The sequence below is a fragment of the Miniopterus schreibersii genome (genome assembly GCF_964146895.1).
Source record: "Miniopterus schreibersii genome assembly, chromosome: 3".
Taxonomy (NCBI): domain Eukaryota; kingdom Metazoa; phylum Chordata; class Mammalia; order Chiroptera; family Miniopteridae; genus Miniopterus; species Miniopterus schreibersii.
The window spans coordinates 3,883,503-3,901,184 of NC_138103.1; the positions used below are offsets into that span (position 1 = coordinate 3,883,503).

General features: G+C 50.5%; 1 protein-coding gene across 1 annotated transcript in view; it reads right to left on the reverse strand.

The window, feature by feature from the left end:
• OTOA (otoancorin) overlaps nt 1-17,682 on the reverse strand; it is a gene marked incomplete at both ends in the record, with an annotated part of 118,253 nt that overhangs the window by 48,638 nt on the left and 51,933 nt on the right. The window lies entirely within an intron of this gene.

The window sequence follows — 17,682 nt, forward strand, 5'->3', positions numbered from 1 at the left end:
GGACCTGGAGAGTATTATGCTAAGTGATAAACCAGTCAAAGAAAGTCATGTATCACATGATCTTACTCATATGTGGAATCTAATGAACAAAATAAACTGATGAACAAAATAGGTCCAGAGACATAGAAGCATGGAACAGACTGAGGCATCTCAGAGGGAAGGCAGGGGTGGGTGGGTGGGTGGAGAGAGATTAACGTAAGAATTTATATGCGTATATGCATAACCCACGGACAAGACAAGAGTGGGATGAAGGTCTGGGGGGAAGGGTGCAGGGTGGAAGAAGGGATAATTGGCGGGGAAAGGGTACATTTGTAATAATTTCAACAATAAAGATAAATTTTTTTAAAAATCACAGAGTGTGAAGGAGCACAGTGTTTTGGAACCAGATAAAGGTGGCAGTTGCACAAGGTGGCAAATGTACTTAATGCCCCTGAATCATACAGTGTAAAATCATTAATTTTATGTGAACTTTTCCTCATTTTGTGTAAAAGAGAGAGAACATAGCGTGCTCCCACTGTGTCAATAAAAAAGGAAATGCATTTATGTGCACGCTCAGATGGGTTGAGAAATTCTCTAGAAGGAACCACAAAACCCTAGTCCATGGGCCACTGAGGAGAGAGACCTCATTTTCACCAAGCACCCTTGGTACTACTTAAATTTTTAACATGTGCCTGTAATTACACCTTCCTCCCCCCAGAAAAGAACATCATTACATTTGCTTAATTGTTCCAACGAGTGAGTACATTGCTTACCATCAAGAAAATAATGAACATTTCTAATGAGATTATTATCAGCAAGACACTGATATACTGATGTTTCCATTTCTGAAAAGTCAGCCTCTCAAGGTATCACTATCAGGTTCCTCTGTCCCCTCTCTCACAGTCGGAGTCTGTAGGAACACAGGAAATTTCCAGAACTTGCTAGAGAAAAAGAAAAATTGTGTTTTGCTGAAAATTCCTTCACCAGCTACTGTGCCATTGAGCACTGAGCAGACTAGCAGTCTGCGTAGACTTTGTTGCGCTGAAGATTGAAAAACTGCTGAATGCTCTCGGCTCCCCTTTTATCCAAACGTGGAGGACTGGCTGCCGGGGTCCCCCCGCCAAGGGTTCATGAATACTGATGGTGTCACTCACAAAGGGCACCTTTTTCTGCTTGGCTGCCTCTTTTTGGCCCAAAATAATATCCACAATTTCTACAGCTCCAGGCTGCCAGGTTTTCTATTACTGCACGTGCCCTTCACACTGATCCTAAACTGACCCTGAATGAAGAGTCATTTTTGTCTGCTGGTTTGACTGGACTTCTCCATACCCTGCTCCAAACCAAAACTCTTCTTTGGAGGTGCAAAAACACTCATGCTTGGCCTCCAAAGTCACACAATGGTTTCGCGATGTCTCTGCCAGAGTGTTTCATGCTCTCCACATTCAGACTCTTCTCGCTGTAGAGACATATGGTTTGGGCTCATTTTAGCAATTCCATAAAAAACCCATTATAAAAATAAGCAGCTAAGAATATCTTGTGCTTTTAAGATTGACACCACCACTTACTACTCTACTGCTACTTGTGGCTGGTGTGGGCTCAGCATCTTTGTAGTCAAGTTCACCGTGGCCAACTCAGAGGCAGTGTGAGATCCCAGCTCAAGGGCACTGGGCTGTGTGGACATTCATTCATTACATGTCACATATCACAAATTGCAAATTTTCTTTTAAATATATCTTTATTGACTTCAGGGAGAGGAAGGGAGAGGGAGAGAGAGAGAGAGAAACATCAATGATGAGAAAGTCATTGATTGGCCCAGACTGGGGATCGAGCCCACAACCCGGGCATTTTCTCTGACGGGGAATCAAACCGATATCTCCTGAATCCTAGGTCAATGCTCAACCCTGAGCCATGCAGGCCGGGCTGACTGCAAATTTTTGCTTCAAATTCGTATCTTCTAGGTGAAAGTAGAACTGTAAATGTATTGTTTTTTAAGAAAGTAAATAGAAATGATACTGAAGTCCCAAAATTCGGGATCCTATACATATTCCTATACATATTCAGTCACTCATACATTCATTCATTCATTCATTCATTCGACAAATATTTATCAAGTGCCTATTTACGTGCCCGGCACTGCGTGGGCTCTAGAAATACAGTGGTGAGCAATAAGAACAAGTCCTGGCCACATAGACCTTATGATGTAATAAGCAGATATAAATGTTAAATAAGTCATTGAACAAACATATAATTATACATTGTAAATGCTTTCTGAAGAAAAATATACTATTCTAAATGAGTATAGGAGGCCTACGTTAATTTGGAGAGTTAGAGAACTGATATTTTAGGCGAGTCCTTGTCTTAGTCTGTTCGGGCTGCTATAACAGAATACCAGACACTGCGTGTATTGTAAACAACAGAAATTTATTTCTCACAGTCCTGGAGGCTGGGAGTCCAAGATCAGGGTGCCAGCACAGTCGGGTCCTGGTGAGGATCTGTCTCCGGGTTTCAGACTGCCACCTTCTCATCGCGTCTTCACATAGGAGAGCAGCGAGAGGAAGCAAGCTCTCGTGACTCTCACGAGGGCACTAATCCCATTCCTAAGGGCTCCACCCCCATGACCTCATCTAATTCTAATTGCCTGCCGAAGGCCACCTCGTAATACCATCCCATTGCAGGGTAGGGTTTTAACAAAACCCAGACATTCAGTCCTCAATCTGATCGGATTTCAGTGGTGCAAAGTGGAAGGGAAAGTGTTTTAAGTAGAGGAAACAACACACATGGAGACCACGAGCAGGAGAGAGGATATGGCGGAGGAGCTGAAGGGCCGTCAGTGTGGCTGGGGTGCAGCGATTGAGGAAGGTGGAGATGGAGCCACGCTGGGATTGGGGGCCACTGTAGGGTTTGGGGTGTTATGGTCGCTTTAAGGAGCCTTTTCAGGGAATCGCTTCAGCAGATACACATTTGTCCAAGGTCCCTCTGGCTTCTGTTAGGAAAACAGACCAGGCAGGAGGCAAACGAGGAAGGGAAGGATCAGCTGCTGCTGAGACGTGGTGGTAAATTAGAGTGATGATGGAGGAAACAGAAAGAAGCAGGTGAATTGGAGGCCGTCGGGGGGGAGACTAGACAGTACTTGGAAAGAGAGTGACTGTCCAGAGCAGAGGAGTGAGCGCCTGGAATGTCAGCAGAACAGCACCCACGTCCCCTGTTTGAAACGCACCCTTCTCTGGCCACCTCAACATCATAGCCAAGCCTCAGTTTCCCCCTCTGCGAAATTAGGACACTAGTGCTTACCTTTCCAGGTTCCCGTGCTGGCGGAGGGGATGAAGGCGTCAGTGGGCACCGTTCTCGACGGCCCCTTGTGATTGTCCCCTTTGGGCCCATGTCTTCAACTTTGCCCTTTATAATACTGCTGGTCTTCAGGTGGCTAGCTTCTGTCTCCTCTTTGCCCACCCACTCGCCTCCACCCCAATTGCCTCCCCTCTCCTCGTATGAGATCCTGAGGCGACCCCTTTCTGGTCCGTAAGTCCCCCCAGTCATCCACTTTCATGTCCAAAGCAGTTTCTTCTACACAGCTGAGCAAAGAGCTAGCTTCTCTCCTGCTATCCGCAGTCCTTTAAATATTATTGTCTATTTAAGGTCCTCATCTTTGATTAATTTTTATGACAATGGGGTCAGCTTGACATAATTTTCCTGGTCCCCGTCATGATCGCTACGGCCTCTGTGCAGACAGATGAAGAAAATACCCTCCAGCGAGCCGTCCTGGATCCACACTCACGGTTCAAGGAAGAGTGGCCCCGGTGAGGAAACTGCCCCCGGCCCTCCCAGCGAGGGGGCGTCGCCGCGGGGATTTCTGAAGCATAGACTGTGGGCCGTTCTCATGGAGCCTAGCTGCAGCTTCCTGGGCCAGGAATTCCAAGGTTTGAGGAGCTGCTTCTGGACAGTGCCCGGATTAAACCAGTTAAGGAATTAATTAATACATTGCAATAGTATTATGCCAACATCATTTTCTGGTTTGAAGCTGTAATAGGGTCATGTAAATATTAGTGGGGGAAGCTGGGTGATGGGTATTCAGAAAAGGTGTGACTCGTGCATCTTACGCTGCTTCAAAATAAGGGGTCATAATTTTTAAAATCAAATGCAACTTACACAATAATTATGGCGATCGGTTTGGAAACACTCTGTGATGTACTTCTACGTGCTTCGAGGAGGAACAAAGGCCTCATAATCCATCCATGAGCGGAATGTCCTATGAAAAGCCAGGTCGTCACCGCACCATAAAAAAGCCTCCATCGCCAGAGTCTGCGTTGTGAGTCGATTGTCCCAGCAGCTACCAGAGTGGTAGCCGGTCCCCAGCTCTTGTGGCAAAGTTATCTCCTATCCTGGGCTCTCCCAGGGCCCTCCGCACCTTCCTCAGCCTAAATCCTGAGAGCTCACTGGGCCCAGTGGCCACCCGCACATTAATTCCCCCACAGCCTTTGGCAAACACGGCCTCCAATGTACCCGGAGAGCTCGCCGCTGTCCTGAGAATACGTAACAGCAGCTGGCCCTGGCAGGACACTTCCACGCTCTTTGTATCCATGATCTCACTTCATTCTCGCCCCAGCCCCAGGAGTTAGATCACATACCCCACTGCCAAGCCTGCAATCCTAAACCCCGGGCTCTCCCACAGGGTTTCCGGCTCCCGTGACCATTAGGGTCCCTCCCCACCCCCACCTTCCTTCTAACCTCGGGGAACCTCTGCCCCTCCTCCCCCTTGGAGGGCCAAGAATTTACACATGAAGAAATGCCCCATGTCTCTGAGGTGTGGAGAGGGGGTACAACCACTCCTGCCTTCAACTAAGAGTGTGAAAAACACATTTAACCAAACCTGAGGCAAAATTTTTTTTAATATATCTTTATTGATTTCAGAGAGAGGAAGGGAGAGGGAGAGAGACAGAAACATCAATGATGGGAGGGTCATTGATCGGCTGCCTCCTGCACACCCCCGACTGGGGATCGAGCCCGCAACTCAGGCATGTGCCCTGACCGGGAATCGAACCGCGATCTCCTGGATCCTAGGCCAACGCTCAACCGCTGAGCCACGCCGGCTGGGCATGAGGCAAATTTTTAAACGCCTCTGAAAAGATTTCTAAATCAAATAGCCTTTGTTCATGTCTCTGCTTTTCCAAATTATCATGCATGCACCTGACATCCAAGCAAAGAAATCCATTAGCCAAACAAACCTGAAATCATAACGCCCAGGTTTAGAGACTGCCCTTCACTCTACCGAATGTCCGACTCCAAATACCAGTTCCCTTCAAAGAGCCCTGAAGGCTCTTGTCTTTGTTATCTTTCTGTACCGTTCCCAGAAATATTACATCTTTGAAAAGAACAAAAACATCATTCCCAGAGCTAAAACAGAAAAACTTTGAACTATTTAGGGCTAAATTAACTCATAGTTATCAACACACGAAAAAGAATAAAAGACTATCTCCAACCAACAGGTCCCTCTTACACGCATCCAAGTGTTAATTTCCAGATCAGCCCAGAATACGCTCTGTACACCCCAGTTCTGCTGAAACATCGCGCCCGCCCCAGTCACTTAAATCGTTTAATGTTTTCTCTAAGGGAGGAACCAGGTTGTCAGACACGCGAACCTCAAGTGAGGCTTCTAGGTCCTGATTCAGGGAGATGTTACCGGCCCCTGTGACCTCCTTCACCAGGATGGCATTCCTTATCATCTATACACAAACTACCTGAACTTCATTTACATTTTAAAATGCTTTTCTGGGCTGTCTGAGGTGCTGAGTTCCGAGGAGGAAGGGCGGGTGCCCGGGGCCTCCAAGCACCTGGCCACGCTGACCACTGGGACGCAGCCAGTCCTGGCCCGGATCACCGGGTGAGCCACCTGGCCTGGCCCAAGGGGCTTCCACCTTTTGGTGATCAGCCACCCTCCACAGAGGAAGCGCCTTTTAAAATTCACCCGGGCTGGAGTAATGCACCTGAAGGAACCGGGCCAGCTCGGGCCCTGGCGCCACGCAGCACAGCCGCTCCGCCCGTGAGCTGTACGCGCGTGGTGGGTCGGGCTTCTGTCTGCAGCCTCCTGGGCCCAGCCCGCCCCTGCTCTCGTCTCTCAGCCTTCACCCTCGCTTTAAACTTTGGACTTACAGTTCCACGTATTGCAAGAACAAGACCCATTCTTTCTCATTTTTATTTTACCTAGAAACTAAAATACAGGTGTTTCCCAGAATGCTCAGCCCTCGACATATACAGGTTGCTTCGTAAACGCATAATACAGTTTCAGAGATGAAGACAACGCGGCATCCCAGAGACACACACAAAGCAGGCCGGTGCCTGACGAACCCAAAGGCTCTCGGTGTCGGGACCCTTAGCACTGGGTTTCTGTCCCACAGCAGCCTGTGAAACGGCAGACAGATCTTCACCAATGTTGAATAATATGTTTGCGATGGGGTTTTTTATTTGTTTGGGGGTTGTTTTTAATCCCAAAAAGTTTTGAGGATATTTTTTCCATTGCTTTTCCAGAGAGAGTGGAAGTGGCAGAGGGGGAGAAACACTGATGTGAGAGAGACACATCGGTTGGTTGCCTCCAGCACAAGCCCCAACCAGGCTGGGGATCGAGCCTGCAACTGAGGTGCGTACCTTGACCGGAATCGAACCTAAGACCTTTCAGTCCGCGGGCCGGTGCTCTAACCACTGGGCAAAACTGGCCAGGTCTGCTTGATTTAAAATATAGGGTACATGGCACATGGGGAATGCACTTTGGGGGGCTGCTGGAGAATCTCAAAGAGATAGGTTGATAGACTCTGGAATTATGAAAGGCCTCTGTGATTCGGAGACACGTGCCATATATTCAATATGCCATCAATAGAATGTGGACAAAAAGGGGCCACATACCAAACCTGACAAGCTCAGGGAAGCCCATGTGGCAGCCTTACAAACTCAGAGACCTGAGGCAATTGCATGGGGTGGTTTGGAAGGAAAACTCTAGCGAGAGTAGGTCATGGCAGGTAGTCATGTCTTAGGCTGGTGTCTTCCCTGACAAAGGTCAGTCTTTACCCTAACTGAGCCTGCCTGCTGTCATTTGCATCTACGATAACATATGGTTGGGATGTCAGAGTAATTCTCTTTTTCTGGACCCCTCTGGTCTTTGGAGACCACAAATCCCCTCACTGTTATTTTTATCATGTTAATTGTTGACTGTCAACTATCCTGCACCCACCTAAGTAAAACAAGTATGTCTATCATTACTTTTTACCCAATCCCAGAGCCCCCCCCCCCACTTTGCTTTCTCCGGCCTCCCTAATCTCTCACCATCAGATTTCATGTAACCCCCTTATGCCTCCTCCTTTGACTGTAATGTATAAAAGAAGATGCCATTCTCTGGAGCATTATCTCAACCCACTGAGATTTTGCTTCCCTCCAGTTGTTATCGGTTTGGCTCAAATAAACTCACAAAAATTCTTCCAGGTGTGGAGGTTCCTTACGTCGGCAAGACTGCTGCTCACAGCAGCCCAGTCTATTGTACTGACGGGGCAGCCCCTCTTCTCTCTCCTTTTTTGTAAAATACTCTTTCTAGCTTTATTAAGGTATAAGTGATAAATAGCATTGTATCTCTTTAAGGTGTACAGTGTGATGACTTGATACGCGTACACACTGTGAGATGGTTACCACAACCAGGCTGATTAGCACACCCATCTCCTCACCGTTACTTTGTGTGCAGTGGAAATGATACCGGACGAAGTGGGGGGTCCTCTTCCCCACTGGGCGCTGCTGGGGGTGGACTTCTAACACTGTCCCACGAAAAAGAGTCTTCTGAGGCTCGCACGGGAGGCTGAGTGATTTTTATTTGTGTGGAATTACATCCCTGCCTTTCCAAAGTCCCATTTCCCTTAATCCAGTCCTGGAAGAGGGGCGGCTGGGGCCTCAGCAGAGCTAGAAGCAAAGCCAGCGTCCAGAGTTTCTGTTCCACAGCGGAGCGGGGTCCAGGGTTGCATTGGGCTCGTTGCAGTTCATTAGTCCACTGTGTGGGGTCCACATGGCCATGAGCCCCGTGGCGAGTGCAGAGCATGAGAGCCCCGCAAGCCGGGAGCATGAACCAAGAGGCAAGAGCACAAACTCCTCTGTTTACGAGCTTAAGTATTTCAGACCTTCCCGTGCGTGCAGTGGCCACGCCTATTCTGGCCAACGACCTGCTCCCAGGTGTGACTGACGGACAAGTACCTTCCCTATTTCACCCGACTTTACTGTCCAGTCCCTGGGCAGTGCCAAGGTGCAGCTTCCTGGCAGAGCTGCACAAGTAGCTATTCTGTTTGGCCTTCCCTTTGTTCCTTTCCTGTCATTAATATACAGCGATATCAAATCAGTGTCATCAGGGCACTTCCTTTGTTGTATTAAAATGTTGTTTGCATGCATTTTTCAATGGCTCCAAGCTGTTGAACAGCGATATATACAAGAAGCAGCTGACAGGCTTACGTAACAGTTGCTTGATGGAGCTATAACCTGCACGGCCCCCTAGGAAAGGTGGCTGGGCTTAACAGAGAGGGCTTCGTTCTGCTGAACACCTGGAGGGGTTTGTCAACAACTTTTGGAGCAGAAAGAACTAGAATTCTCTGCAAAACGAGCAGGTCGGGTCCTGGCAGAGAAAGGATGGCAGCCTCAAGTAGGGTCATGGGGGACAGTGCAATGAAGGGATTGCTACAGAGGGATGGGCGGGGTTAAGAGAAAACATGGGATGTGAGGTGCCCCGGAACTGTCAACAGTGGGGAGCCCTTACCACCAGGTCTAAAAGAAAGAGAGAGGCTTCTGGAGCCAGAGAAAGCCACCACCCGAAGGAACTGTGGAGTCGAGGATGAGCAGAAACCCTCAGGCTGGCACGAAGGGAGCTGGGCCTCCCATCTCCTGCTGGGCCCTTAGCCATTCCCACTGGGAGCTGGAGGCAGAAGAGGGGAGAGAACCCAAAACAAACAAAAAGCCAGGCGCTCGTTCTGAGCTTTGAAAAAGTACCAGAGTCATTCAATTCTCCTGGGATGAGCGGACACCGTAGGCTCTCAGAAGCTGGTCTCCCAACAGCGTGGGAAACCCCAAAGCGCTTTTCAGATGAAGGTCTTCTCCGGGAGGGAGAAGGTAGGCGTGCCTGGCCGTCTGCTCAGGACTGAAGTGCCTGCCTCGCCCCACCCTGTGGCATCTCCCCAGAGCCCGAACCAAGGCAAGCGCTGGAGCCCCTGGAAGAGGCCCCGACTGCTCAACGAGCCGCCTTCCTGGGAAGAGCAGCACCCAGCCCCGGAGCAGGTCTCTGAGCCACGAGGACGCTCCCGGCAAGAGTGCCAGGGCCGTGGGGGAAGCGCAGTGAAGATCCACAGGGGCGCGTTCACAGGGATCAGCATCACTCATACAGGCCTTTCGTTTCTCTAGCCAAGTACTTGACAAGGCCAGTGTGCGGCCTGGTCAGGGGGACATCCACGCACTACACACCGTAAAGGAGAAAAGCCCCAGCATCTGTGCCGAGACCAGAGCCGCCTTTAGAAGAAGTCGCATGACAAGGCACTGCTAGGTGCCACCTGGAAAATCAGACCTGGTGGCTGTGCCAGCAAACCCAGACCATCCAAGAGAACTAAAGGGTCTTCCTCTGCCCCCCAGGGCTCTGCCCTGTGTGAGGCTATCAGGAGGAAGAAAAGCAGGAGATGAGAGTGCCCTCGGGGACAGGGAGCGGCCCAGCTGGAAAAGTGGACTTGGGTACCTGGCAACAGTCAGGTATGACTCAGTCCCCTGATGCCAAATTCCCAACAAGGGGCCCCTGCAGTTGGGGGTGCAAATCTCTGATGAGAGTCATCACCAAAACAAGCCCAGGGCTGAAGACAAAAAAAAAAAACAAAAAACCTTGAACACTATTTTCCCATTTTATTATCTGTGTGGACAGTTTTCAAAAACAGGGTCCTTGTAACCCATCACTCAGGTTCATCTGAGCCAGATTCAGGGGAGAGGTTGGGGATGTCAGGGGCTCTGGGCAGCCATATCCACACCTACTCATTAGAGAGCAAATGCACTTTGTGATCAGCTGCACCCACAATAAAACAATCCGCGGACACCAAAAACTAAGACTAGGCAGGGAAGAGGAGCCATTCCAGACAGTTACAGGTATCGGAAATTTGTTCTTTACATATGAATGTTCCAGGGCACAATTGCAGGTGTGTTTGACACAGGCTCCAAAAACTTCTACAAGACCCAATTTTTCTCTCACTGTTTCTTAACTCCATTCCCCCTTCAGTTTCTTAATTCCATTCCTTCATACAGCTCCTCCTCGCACAATTTCAAGATCACCAGCCAATTCGTGTCCAGAAGGAAAGAGTCAGCGCCTCTAATAGTTGAATAAAAACCCAGGGCCTGGCTCTCATTGGCCCATCCCCAAATCAATCACTGTGCCTGAGGAATGGGTTGTGCTGATTGGTTTCCATGAATCAGGAGCCTAGATTTGGAGTCAAAGGTAGGATTAATCCCACTTAGTTCACATAAATAACAGTCCCAGAGGGATGTTCCCATTAAGGAAACTCCCAGCATTGTGAGGAAGGAAGAATTGATGGTAAGTGACTATAAATGACAAGTGCAAAAGATAAACAAACATACCAGGCACCTGCCTCAAGCAGTCCAAAGTAAATCCAGGGACCTTCACTAGCACGACCAGGAAAGTCAATCTCTCCCAACGTTGCTAAAACGTTAGGCTATACATCTAAAGCTGATGGTGGCCACCACCAAAGGAGAGCCCACCTGAAAACGAAGCCAGACCAGAGGAGGCAGCAAGCGACAGCAATGGGAAACGGACCCCTGGGGACTCTTTTGGAGCCCTTGGATCCAGCCAGGCCTGAGTCCAGGACCTACGCCGGCTCTTGGCAGGGATGTAAGTCCAGAGGGTCCTGATATACCACCTACAGGCAGCACAGAGGGACTCCTGCCAACTCCTCGCTTACCGGGCTGGTGTGGGGAGCAGCGGGGGGAGAGGAAAAAGCCTCTCCCCGTGTCTAGGATTCAGGGAAGGACCAGGAAACAAAGTCCCAAGTTAAATCTCCTACCTTAATGTTCATCAAATTGAATTGATACAGGGCCCCTTTCCAAGGGGGCAACGAAGGAAAGCCAGACTGTGTGAAGAATGCAGGACAGGCCAGCAGAGTTCCAGGAGCCACAGCCCCTTTCCTAAGAAGCCCTGGCGTCGCAGGAAGAGAGCTGCTGAGGGCAAAGGCCAGAGCGATCAGGCGCACCCAGGCCAGGACCTCCCAAAATGCATCTGAAATGGAACAGGCCATGGGGGCCCTCATGTTCACTTTCACAAACTTGCTGGAGATAAAGGCTACTTGGCAAAGGAGGACCTGAGAGTAATCGTGGAAAGGAGTTCCCTGGAGTTTTGGAAAATCAAAAAGGCGCTGTGGCCATGGGCAAAACACTGAGGGCCCGGGAGCAGTGCCAGCAGTGACTGTCCCGACTTCCCGGGCAGCAGGGGGGGGGAAGTGGCGGCACCAAGCAGTCCCCGCCCAGGTAAGCGTCTCCCAGGGGGTCGCTTAAGGAAGCCGCCTCTCACTTCTCCGTAGAAGGATTTCATGAACAGATTCGGACCTTTGAAAAAGTATCGAGAAAATCCCACCCCCATGGGACAAGAGAAAGAAAAGCCAGTAAAGCCAGGGAAGCCTGACTTTTACATTGCTGGCACCCTCTTGCCCTCCATAAGCAGATCTCTCTTTTAGTTCGGGGGGAAGAAGGCAAAGATCCTATGTGGTTCCACCTCCCACCACTGCCTTCCATTCAGAACCATGAGGCAGAGCCCTGTGCTGCCCACGGGGCCCTGCTGCTCTGCCCCATGGTCTCCGCCTCTCCAGCCTCACCTCCTACCTCTCCCGCCCCACCCACCCCCGGGTCCAGCCTTGTCACTCGGCCAGCCCTCAAACACCCTGCACTTTCATCCTGCCTCCCGGGCTTTACACTTGTTTGTCCTTCTGCCCAGAGATGATAATCGTTAGATATAGATACTGTATACATATAGCTACAGATAGATGATTAGACAGATAATTAGATAGATGATGATTGATTGATAGATAGATATAGATATAGATATAGATAGATGATGATGATAGATGATAGATGATAGATAGATAGATAGATAGATAGATAGATAGATAGATAGATAGATGATAGATAGATGATAGATAGATGATAGATAGATAGATAGATGATAGATAGATGATGAGATGATAGATAGATGATAGATAGATAGATAGATAGATAGATAGATAGATAGATAGATGATAGATAGATAGATAGATAGATAGATAGATAGATAGATGATAGATAGATAGATAGATGATAGATAGATGATGAGATGATGATAGATAGATGATAGATAGATGATAGATAGATAGATAGATAGATAGATAGATAGATAGATAGATAGATAGATAGATGATAGATAGATGATGAGATGATGATAGATAGATGATAGATAGATAGATAGATAGATAGATGATAGATAGATAGATAGATAGATAGATAGATAGATAGATAGATGATAGATGATGAGATGATGATATAGATGATTGATAGATAGATAGATACATAGATAGATGATAGATAGATAGATAGATAGATAGATAGATAGATAGATAGATAGATGATAGATGATGAGATGATGATATAGATGATTGATAGATAGATAGATACATAGATAGATGATAGATAGATAGATAGATAGATAGATAGATGCATGAAGCCCCCCTGCCTCCCTCAAATCTTTGCTCCAGTCGTCCTCATTTCTGTGAGGCTTCCCCTTACCACCTAATTTTTACTTAGAGCTTATGCTCTGCCCCACCCCCACCACCCCCAGCACCTGAAGCTCCCAATCCTTCCCTCCGGATTTATTTCTCTCTCCAGTATTTGTCACTATCTGATACGTGTGTTCATTACCTGCCTCCCCCAGTGCCCAGCAGAACGTGAGCTCCATGGGGGCAGGGCTGTGTACTCTGTATCCGCGGTGCCCAGCACAGAGGCTGGTAAAAGTAGGCTCTCAATAAGTTTTATTTAAATGAATATATACCCATCGTTTTTCCCAAGGTTCCCTGGAGCTGAAGTTACCCAACATTTCCCTGATCAAAGGTCCTACTGAGTTCAGTTTGGTGTGAGGAGGGAATCGGTTTCACTCATATATTCAACGAATACGTAACAAACACCAGCCATGACCCAGCCTACGGGGACTGCTGGGCCGGAACCAGGGCAGTGGGCTGACAGACCAGGCTCCTGCCCACAGCAGCTTATATTCTGATGGGGATACATGCTGGTGGGTTGCCATGTTTATTCCTCCGATCTCAAATCCTTCCTGGGGACACAGGTCCTGGAGCTGGACTGGACACCAGTGGGAACCCACCAGGCTGCCCACCAGAGCCTCAGGTGTCCCGTCCCAGGACCTCAGGGTGGGTCATGGAGAAGCACTGTGGAGAGTAGGGCCTCAGTGGGCCATGGCAGGGGGCCGATGAAGATGCCGTCTGCCCCCAGGGGAGGTCAGTTCAGTCACTTCAAAGGGGTGCCCAGCTTCCAGGTGACCACACACGTGGGGGAGAGCCAGGGCTTCTTCTGGGATGCTCTCTCCTGAGGGTGGGCCCAGGCGCCTACTCCACGTGGTATTACTTGACCTGGAAATCCTTCGGGGAGACTTCCACCCCCTTCCACCAGGCTCAGTGTCTGGAGTGGGCCTGAAGTGGGAGTTCAGCAAAAGGGTCCAGCTGGGCGATATTCAAAATAGCCAATGTGGCGCGGGCACTGACCAATGGGAACCATGGCCGGCACCTGGAACCTCCTGCAGGTGACTGTAAGGACTGCGCCCAACTAGGGCTGCAGAGACGGAGGCCGGGGTGAACAGCAGGGCTGGCACTGAACGGTGAGCGGGGCAGCACCGTGAGGACCGCGCATTTCCACCCGAGACCCCGGCGGTCCCGCAGGGCATCAGCTAGATTTGTCTCCCTGCCCGAGGCCACCGCCAATTACGTGTGCTGCGAGGCGAGCTGGCCTCCGCCAGACGAGGTGAAGGGAGTTAGAGAATCTCTCTCTGATCTGACTTATTAGAGAAGTTAGAGGAGGCTGCTCGGTGCACCATAGAAAAGCCAGCATTCAAATCCCACCGTCTGAGAGGCCTGCGACGAGAGTTCCTTAACCTCTCAGCCTGTCCCCTTACCTGGGAAATGGGGGTCGGAGCAGCACCCCCAGGCGGGTCGTGATGGTGGTGAGGTGAGCTAACAGCCCAGGGAGAGCCCTGGGAACAGCGCCCGCGGCCCAGCTGCCTCCAAACAGGAGCCCCACCCAGGCGCTGATCCAACGCGCAGGTGGGAAGGGAAGGGAAGGCGAGGCACGACCGCGTGGCGCTGGGTGTGAAGGCCGACTGCAAGGAGAGCTGCTTGTTGTCGGTGCCAGGATAACGCAGGGACAGGGACAGCAGAGGGAACACTGGGCAGGACCGGGGCCTTTCTCCTCAAAATGCGCAGACACTTTTCCTCCCAGTGTCCCTGTCCAGCAGCTGGCCCAGCCCAGCTAAACTGGGGGGGGGGGGGCGAGTACCAACATAGGTGATCTGGTCAGAGAAGCAACATCGGGGCCACTTCCCCGCCAATGAAAAGAAACCAACTCAGTCTAAATGCCACCTGCTGGGCCACACCCTCCAAACACCAGTCTTTTAATTTCCTGTCATAATCTCCTGTGATGTCTGAAAATATGCCAGTGTCTACACCTACCTACACTGCTTCTAAAAGTCAACCCATCCCTTAGGGAACATGGGGGAGGTCAGGAACTCGGCTTTCTCCTCGCCTCCAGGTGCGAGCAGGAGGAGAGCGCGGGGTGGGCTGGTGGCAGAGCAGAAGTAGCCAGGACGCCTGGCTTGCCACCTACAGATGCTGTGAGAAATCACTGTGATGGGCACTGAGGGGGCACAATGCCTGGGAGGTGGCGGAGCACCACCATTGTCCCCCTTCCTGAGCTTTGCCTTCCTGAGCAGAAAGGCCAAGAGCATTCTGCAAATTTCCAGAAGTAACTCTCCCGGCCTCCAGGGGGACTGGGCAGTGCCTGTCTGCTCCGCTGAGCCACAACCACGCCCCCGGGGGCCTGGCTTCCGCACCGTGCGTCCTCGTGTTTGCACCCATCCACCAAGCCCAGAGCCACTGCATACACCAAAAAGGAATTTTGGGAAAGCTTCACAGATAACTCAACAGCCACCCATTCGGCTGACTCTGGTGAAACGGCGGCATCTGGAAAATGTATTTAAGAATTGACTTAACGCTGAGCCATGTTAAATGTTTTAATTCCCAAGCAATGGAATGCCCCCAAAACATCCATCAGTCCCAGCAAGCAGGCAGGAAATTGGCTTCGGTGAGGGGCCCATTTATTTCAGCTCTACTAAATGGCTGAGAAGGAGAGATCCAATGTGGCCTGTGGCTCTGAGGGAGGGACGTTAAGGCAGAGTAAACCATCAGAAGAAACCTGGCTGAAGCGGTGTCTCTGCCACACCCACCGCTCTGGCCTCTCTGGAGAAAGAGCAGCAACTTGTATGTAAGGTCCTCATTCTGTTGACAGGACCCCCCCCCTTCCTGAACGGCTTCTGTCCCCAGGCTGGACAGCAAGAGAGGCTGGCATGGGGCAGGGGATGCGCCTGGGCAGAGCACACAAGCAGCGTGAGAACTTGCAGGATCATTGTTAGTAATTCTTCTGCTTTTCGGGCCTTTTCAGTTCCAAGGCCCGGGTCTCCCAGCCCTCGTAGAGCTCTGGGTAGAGGCCTCTGGCCAGCAGCTTTGGCTCTGGAGGGTGATGCATGCAGGCTCCTCACTGTGTGAGCTTGGGCACTAGAACCAGCAGAGGGCAGCCAAGCCGAAGAGCCCAGGGGGTGGAGGCTCCTGAAAGGAAACACAAGGGTCTCGGCAGCTGGTGGAGGGAGACATGTCATATCCAGCTCCCTGGGTCACCCCCTCTGGAACCACTCACTTGCTTTGCTTTACTGTGTCTTAAATGGGAATGATGACCCCAAATGGGGGGTTGGGATGGTGGGAATTAACTGAGATCCTGCGAATGAGCAGTACCAGAGCTGCCTTCATCAGAAGAGTCACCTGTGGTTAAAACTGCAAATTCCAGCCAGCCGGGTGTGGCTCAGCAGTTGAGCATGGACCTGGGATCCAGATCTCTGTTCGTATTCCCGGTCAGGGCACATGCCCGGGTTGCGGGCTGGATCCCCAGTCAGGGGCGTGCAGGACGCAGCCGATCAATGACGACCCTCTCATCACTAGTGTTTCTGTCTCTCTCTCTCTCTCTCCCCCTCTCCCTTTCTCTCTCTGAAATCAATGAGGATGTGTATTTTTAAAAAAAAAAAAAAAACCTGCAAATTCCAGGGTCTTCCCCTGCTGACACGGACTCAAGCAGATCTAGGGCAGGCCCAGGAATTTGAATTTAAGCATCACGCCCAGGTGATTCAAATAATGAAGCAAGTTTAGGAAACAAGAGATCAAAGGCCTGGCCCACAGAAAGGGTTCACCCACTATCAGCCGCTCAGGCCTGGGGGTGAATGGAGGAGGGACAAAGGCATCTCTGATGGTGCCTGGCTGAGGACCTGCAGGGACACCTTTTTAAAGGGCCAAAGCGGCTTTCTGACACTCCTGGTTCAAGGGCAAACTGGCACTGCCTCTCGCCTCTCTGCCAGGCTGTGGCAATATCCCTGAGAATTGCCCGCACACAAGCCCCCTGCCGTGGCTAGCCCCCTCGCAGTCTATCCTGCACCTTGGACACATGCAAAGTATACACGGTCATTCGCTGCCACGTTCTTTGTAACAGTGAAAAACAAAAACAAAAACAGAAACAAGTGAACTGCATGCCTACGGAGATCTAGTTAAAGAAAGTTATGGCAGCCAGGAAACCAGCAATCTCACAGCTCTATGCACAGATAAGGAACAGTCTCCGAGGCATATTGTCAGGTGAAAAGCGCAAGACGCAGACCGGAGAGCATCACAAGCGGCCGGCCAAGTGCAGAGGCCATGTAGGGGTGGGCAGCATGGGTCTGGACACATGCACAAGAGGCTGGCAGCATCGGCTGCCTCTGGGAAGGGAGCCAGGTGAGCAGGGGAGGGGGCGGAGGGAGGTGTCACTGCACCCCTTTTCAGACCTTACATATTTTGAACCATGTGTACTACCTATTGTGTGTATTACACATATTTATATTTATACTACATATCAAAATATGTAGTGTTTCTGTAAAACACTACAGCAATTAAAAGTAATTTCTAAATGCATGCACATTATATCTTAATGAAAAGTTTTAAAAATAGTAACAGTAAATCAAAGGGCGTGGCTCCTGTTTACAAGTGCCACCTGTGGCCACTTGGGGCAGCAGACACTGGGAACCCCCTCACCGGCCACCCCCAAGAGGAGGCGGGAAGAGGTAGAGTGGAGGGTTAAGTGCCGCGTCCTCTTGGCCCTCCGGGTGTTGCTCAGGCTGGCCCCTCCGCCTGGGAGCCCTCCGCCTGGCTGAGCCCACCTTCTCCCCACCTTGGGCCGGGGCTTAGACAGCACTGCCTTTGGAGCATTTTCTGGGCCACTGCGCGGGGTCCCCCAGCCTAGGTCAGCTGCGTCGCCTGTGTTCCCATGGCAGCGCCTGTCACTGCCTCGTGGTCACCTGGGTGCGTCTGCCCTGTGCCCACACGC